The following is a 6,497-nucleotide window of genomic DNA, read 5'->3' as shown; positions in this document are numbered from 1 at the left end:
TCTATTCTATTAACATTACTCTATCGGGAGAATGGAGCTGTTTATATGTTGTCTTCTCCATTCAGAGGGGCCCCTGCCTGTCTTTGCCAAGGGCCCCACATTTCCTAAATTCACTCCTGGAGTTTTCTGAAGCTTCAAAGATGAAGAACAGGTCCGGTTAGAATACATTTAATGAAGTTATTATAATCTATGTCTATTAAAGGACTGATTTGTCTTCTTTAAGCTTCTACTGTAGATGTTATGAATTTCAGCTCATTGAACTGCTTTGAAATTAATATCTGATTATAACTTTAAATGTAGCTCATAAGAACAGACTGCATGTTTGGTAACATGCTGACGTCCCACAGTCTGTTTAATATATTCAATGAATGTGTGTGGGACACATTTAGTCTCTCTGATTGGCTATAAATAAGCAGTGAAAATACACAGCAGAAAGTACCATGATGCGCTGATAGGGGGCAGCGCTGAGCTCCCTCCATGGGTAAAACTGGTGACAGGTGCATGTAAAGGTGTGCTCTTCTTCTATGCAGAGGGTTTCCTTTTTTTTTTCATTTTTAAAAGGTGACTAAGTCTGGATTAAATGTAAATGTGTGAAAATGTAAAATAAAGGAAAGGTCACTCAGTTTTCACTTTTAATAAATAAAAAAAAGGCATTTTTTCAGGCCTCTGTGTTGTTTAGCAATATTAAATTACAATATAAAACCTTTTAAACAAGTTTCTATTTAAAGTCTTACTTTTAATGAAATGTCAGTGTCATATATAAGAGGCAGAGTTCTGCTTTGGTCTTCCTTATAAATGTTTTTTTTTTTTTTTACAATCATCAAAGAATAAAAACAAATGTCATGGATATTTGACTATTCCCACAGTAGGAAAGTAGTTGTCATGGCAACACATTCCACTTCCCATAACAAGGGGTCATATCCCCACAGGGAGATGTGACTGTAGACTTGGTTTTCCCTCCTGTGGCCCCTCTTAAGAGCCAATCCCGGGCCAAGAAATCAGCTAACAGCAAATACAGGCATATGCTAAATGACTTCATCCAGTCAGAACCATTTATGTGCTTCTGGTCAATCCAAAAAAGAATAAAAAAAGATTTTGGATGAAATGCAGGCCTGAAGTCACTCTAGAATAGCAGATGTCTTATTTTATCCTGACATCTCAGAATTTCTAGGCATCTTTAGGTAAAATCTTCTCATGGATCCTTTGTTTCTGCTCATCTGTTACTGTTGTTTCCAAGTTTGAAGACGTTTCTCTTCCATCCAGGAAGTTTTTTCAATTCCAAATGTCAGAAATAGCGTTTAGTTCCAGGTTTTATACAGTAGCTCAACAAAACCTTTTTTTTTGTTTAGAAAACATGCAAATAGAAACGGATGAACGGGTCCCCCCCTTTGGAATGGGGGTCGTTTGGCTTCTTTGTTAGCCTGCAATGCCCCATACCTGTCTATGCCTCTGAAAGGGGGGTCGTTTGGCTTCTTTGTTAGCCTGCAATGCCCCATACCTGTCTCAAGGTCTGGTTATCCTCCCACAGCAGTGTGTCGCAGTGAACTTAGCGCAGATATTTTTGATTTATGCCCAATATTGAAGCGTGGCCTGCGCTATGGTATTCCACGCCAGAACGCCAGAGGGACAATCAGGAACTAGCTGTGGGTCTAGATACGGCCGAGGCGGTGAGGAAGGGGGGGCAAGTTTGCGCAACTATTCTATTCTATAAAAGTAAAGTTAGTAAATCTAAACAATGTATGTATGAAAAATAAATCTGCAAAATGTCTTATATTCAACAAGAAAAATTACTTAGTTAAGCATATTGTGCAAAATAGCAATTAAAAGATTAAAAATCCAGATTTATAGTCCCCCCCCCGCAGATATATTAGAATCTGTCCTTAAATTCCAGCCAAACTAATTTACACAGTAACAGATAAAAACCTTTAGATAAATCAAACATTACCGCCACATATCTGACTCATTAACCATTAAAACAACTATTTTCTTTCATCTCAGATGGAACTATTCACATATTTGCATTATATTAAACTGAACTTCCAATTTTCACCACCGTTTGGCGCCAAGTACCATTTCCTCTGTGCACAGAGCAGCCGGCTTGCTTGGTTTCGCAATGAATCCTGGGAAAACGAGGATAGAGGGGATACATCGGACCTGCTCTTCAACTCAGGCAAAAAGAAGGATGCATTTGTAGGCTGCATAACGAGGAGTCATGGAATCCGACCAGACCTCGGCGCCGCGCTATGATGTAATCGGCTATGGAATCTGGCCTTTTGAGGACACGGCCCATATATGGAATCAGCTGATATGGAGCAGGTGTGGATGGAAGTGACTAGAAGGGAGCTAGAGCAAAGGAGACAGGCACAAGGGGGCGACAGAGAGTAACTAAAGACTTATTAAATATAACATAAAATGAAAAATAAACCAAAGATCAACAAAACAGAATGACATAGATACTGAAAACTCAAAGTCTAAAAGGGGGGGGGGGTCACCATAACAGGTAAAAAACGAGGCAATTTAACAGACCAGGAGAGGAATCTATTGAGATCATTAAAGGTATTTTAGACATTAAGATGTCCTGGCCTATAGCTCATTGTTCAAGGTGCAAAGAAAACATTTCATTTACAAACAAACAATAAAAAAAAACAAATCATTAATGTTTGTGTTTCTGTCACTAGATCATTGACAAAACAAGGTATAAAAAAATGAGAGACTCATTAAACTACAGCCAGCAACTGGCTCTCAGGCAATGTGTGTTCAATAGTGGAGGCAGTTTAGAGCTAACATATGATGGCATTTCTCCTAAGATGGTCATTTTATAGTGAAATGAATCCAACGATGGCGACGCTCAGAAAGAGCTGCTGAAGTGTGGAGGCAGACGGAGAGGATGAGAGAAACGTTCTGGATGAAGAAGCTCACTGATCACAGGCTGGAGAAGCTCAGTCAGCAGCTCAGAGTGATCTCACCGAGTTTCATCACTTTACAACCTTTAAAACATTTTCTCCTCAAACCCAAAAACTTTGTGTTTTATTGGAATTCGATCTAAGAGAACAAATAATGAGTTACAGTGAAGCAGGACAATCAGAGTGGGAGTGTGGCGCAGCTGCAATCCAGCAGCAGGAGAGGAGTGGGTCCATGGTAACTCTGGAGGCAGGGGGGGGGTTACCATTAGGCAATACTAGGCAGTTTCCTAGGGCCCCAGGTTCCTGGGGGCCCCATAAAACTCTGTTTACATTTATAGTTAATACGGTTATTCCTTATTTGTTAATTATGTTTTTAATAAAAATCCTTTGCCTAAATGCCATCAGAACGCTGATAATATTAAGTGTGTCTCAGCCCCCCCCCTTCAGTGTCCACCATATTGGATCAGTCCATTTGCTGCACATGTTCAGAAAGGTCCAAACAGACAGCAGCAAACCATTTGAAAACAAACCATGCAAAGAGCAGTGTTGCCAACTTAGCGCTTTAGTCGCTATATTTAGCCACTTTTCAGACCCCTCTAGCACTTTGATTTCTAAAAAGCTCCTAGCGCCAAATCTAGAGACTTTTTTCTGCTACTGGAGACTTTGGAGACAACATCTAAAAGCAGCGAACTCTGCTCTCCAGAGCGAGTAGATTGGTAACCCCGCCTCCTGCTCTCCTCTATCTTGTCTGCTGTCATGATTCATGCAGCTATTATTTCATCCAAATGAAAAATGGAGAACAGATAAGCAGATCATGGCTTGTCTACAGTGAAAAGAAGGACTGGGTTATTTACTTTGGCCTTTTTGGAAACACAGGAAGGAGCAATCAGCTAAGTGAGCTTAGTGCTTGGAAAAAATCTTTCATTCCTTTAGAGACAGCATGAAAAGTCAGCTGAGTACAAAACATAGAGAGGAAAACAAGAAGAAAAGGGACAAGAAGAGAGGGACACAACCTAGAACAGATCATGGATGTCTATTCTATTAACATTTCTCTATCTGGAGAATGGGGCTGTTTGATGTCTAGGGCCCTAAATTTCCTAAATCCGCCCCTGTGTGCAGGAGCCACAGCTCAGTGGGAAATTGATCAAACTTTCCTGAGTGTAACGCTGAGTGATGGAGCATCCAGTGACCCACATTTCTCTCCTTTTATTCCATAAAGTTGGTTTATGTTTTAGTTTGATTCACATCAAACTTCACAGACCTGGTTCTGCTGTCTAAAGTGACTCCATGTGATTCCTGATCACTTTTAGTGAAATCAGGAGGAAATGATGATAGTGAGGATTGAATGAAGCCATAGAAAGGTTGGTGCTTTCATTTCCTAAACCCACAGCATCTTTAGTTTGACCCACGGGAGCCGTGGATCTCCCCACAGCGCGGCTCTGTGTGTGTGTGTGTGTGTGTGTGTGTGTGTGTGTGTGTGTTGTGGCCGATAGATTGTTACACAATCGCTTTCAGTTTCCTCGCCCTGCCTGCTCGGTGGCTCCCCGCCCACCGCTGCTCTCCGCCTGCCTGCCTGCCTGACTGACTGACTGCTGGGCGGACTGGGCCAGATCAGCCGACCAGTTCCGCCTTCTGTTCACCCAGCAGGGCTCCGGGGGAGCGGGACGGCGGGTTACGTCATGGTGGACATTCTGCTGGAGGTGAGGAGGTGTTTTTATTTCCTGATCGTTTCTTATCAAATTCATCCTCTGACGTCGCTGCGTTCCGGACAAACTTTGACGCTGCTGCCCCCCCCCCCCCCCTCTCTCCCCGCATCCCTGCGTTGCCGCGCACACGCGCACCGTCACGCGTCCGCGCGAATCAAGCTGTTACGGTTCCGTTTCAAAGGCTGTGACGTCAGCCGCCGTAACTCTAAGTCCGTACGAGCGGCGCGCGCGAGTCTACGCGCCCGTGCGGCGGCGGAGATCCCGTGAAGGGTCAGTCACGCGCGCGCGCACATGTCGCATGTGTGTCACCGTAGCGCGCGCAGGCTGCTGATGTTGTTTTGACACAGGTGACGTAGAGCGTGTGACGCGCCTGAACGATGAGATAAGCAGTTCCACTCCGCGTGCGTGTCCGAAAAGCAGGCGCGCGCGATCCGGGCGCCTTATTTCTGACGCAGACTAAAGAGGATTCAGTGAGCGGCGCAGGGTTTATAGGTGAGCCGCAGAGGGTCAAACTGGATGGATCCAGCTCCGCGGGGGGGAGCGGCGCCGCGCGCGCACACCTGAGCGACACGCAGCGGGGACAGCGCGTGCACGGCAGCGACACCTGACAGGAAAAGTAGGACTCCGCTTGAATCTGTCCTGAGGCTCACATTCACTGAAATATACTGACACAGCTGGCTCCTGATTGGAGAGCCGCGCGATGACACAAGCTGACGTCATCAACGAACAGGTGAAAAGTTTCAGAGCGCCTCATTGGATAAGTTTGGCTTTTTAACCCCCTTTAGTTCCCCAGACGTCCATTAGATTTGCTATTTTTAAAATATATTTATCATTAAACACATGGGAATGATCTGTGAAGACTTTTATCTTTTTCTCTCTCCTTTATTTATTTAGGTTTTCTATGTCCAGTTTTGTATTTATGGGATATAAACTATTATATCCAGATGAAAACTAATACAATCATGTCTTTATTTCTATGTGATCAATTCTAGATATAAATATCTAGAGGCACCAGTTTGGCTGCTTAACTGAAATCATATTGAACATGTTTTTCTATTCATTAAGCATTTTCTTCAACGAGGGAGGCCATGATGGATGCATAAAAACTGCTGAGTAACATACCAAAGAGAAGGCTGAGTCATTGGTTACTATGGCGACTTCCCCTTGATAGATGGAGGAGGAGCCCACAGCATCACTATTTTCATCAGAAATAGACCGTCAGCTAATCGAACAAACAGACTGCGAATAAAAAAGATTAAAGATATTTAAAAATCAGTTGAATCTGATGGCTGCACTGCAGGGAGGGTTTGCCTGCTTTCTGGGCTGGTTTTATAGAAAACTCCATATCATCCAGCAGGAGAAGACATGCATTCTAAAAAAGGACAGAAGTACCTTTCCTGTGGATGCAGAAACATTAAGAGATAAAACAATCTTTCAGGATCAGGATCTGGAGTCAGATATGGTCAGAGAGGACAGGCTGTGAGTGGAAGGTAGAGCTTTTAGCAGCGTTTCAGCTCTGATGGCTGGAGCTCTAATCTGGGCTTGTTTCCCTTTCCTTAAATCTGCTCTCATCTCTTCTGAGTTTTAAATGCATTAACACAATATTGCTCAGCATCTTAATTCACTGCCAGCAGGAGCTGCTCTCAGTGACCAATGATCCTCCTGATTGATCTGCAGCCTCACCGTACCTTTTATAACGCAGTGATTAATGATCCAGCTGAATGATCTCATTTAATAAATTAGGATCATTCAGTTTCTGACATTAATTCTTCTTCATTAGAATCAGCAGCAAAGATCAAATAATTCAACAGGATGAAGGAAATAAAATCAACATTAGACCATGATCAGATTCCATCCATCCATCCATCCATCCATCCATCCATCCATC

General features: G+C 43.2%; 1 protein-coding gene across 2 annotated transcripts in view; it reads left to right on the top strand.

Moving 5' to 3' along the window:
• Nucleotides 1-4,460: 4,460 nt before the first annotated feature.
• The window catches only part of pcgf5 (polycomb group ring finger 5), a 21,058-nt gene continuing 19,021 nt past the window's right edge, over nt 4,461-6,497 (top strand). The window contains exon 1 of one of the 2 annotated variants that reach the window (XM_015371774.1): nt 4,461-4,603. The gene's annotated coding sequence lies outside the window, so the exon portion shown is untranslated. Of the gene's footprint in view, nt 4,604-4,950; nt 5,340-6,497 lie in introns of those variants that run through there. The other variant, XM_015371775.1, reaches the window with a different exon arrangement.

This window comes from Cyprinodon variegatus, unplaced genomic scaffold (assembly GCF_000732505.1).
Source record: "Cyprinodon variegatus isolate N-32 unplaced genomic scaffold, C_variegatus-1.0 Scaffold65, whole genome shotgun sequence".
NCBI classification, from domain to species: Eukaryota; Metazoa; Chordata; class Actinopteri; order Cyprinodontiformes; family Cyprinodontidae; genus Cyprinodon; species Cyprinodon variegatus.
Note: the sequence above shows the minus strand (reverse complement) of the source record. Positions and strands in the feature narration are given on the sequence as shown.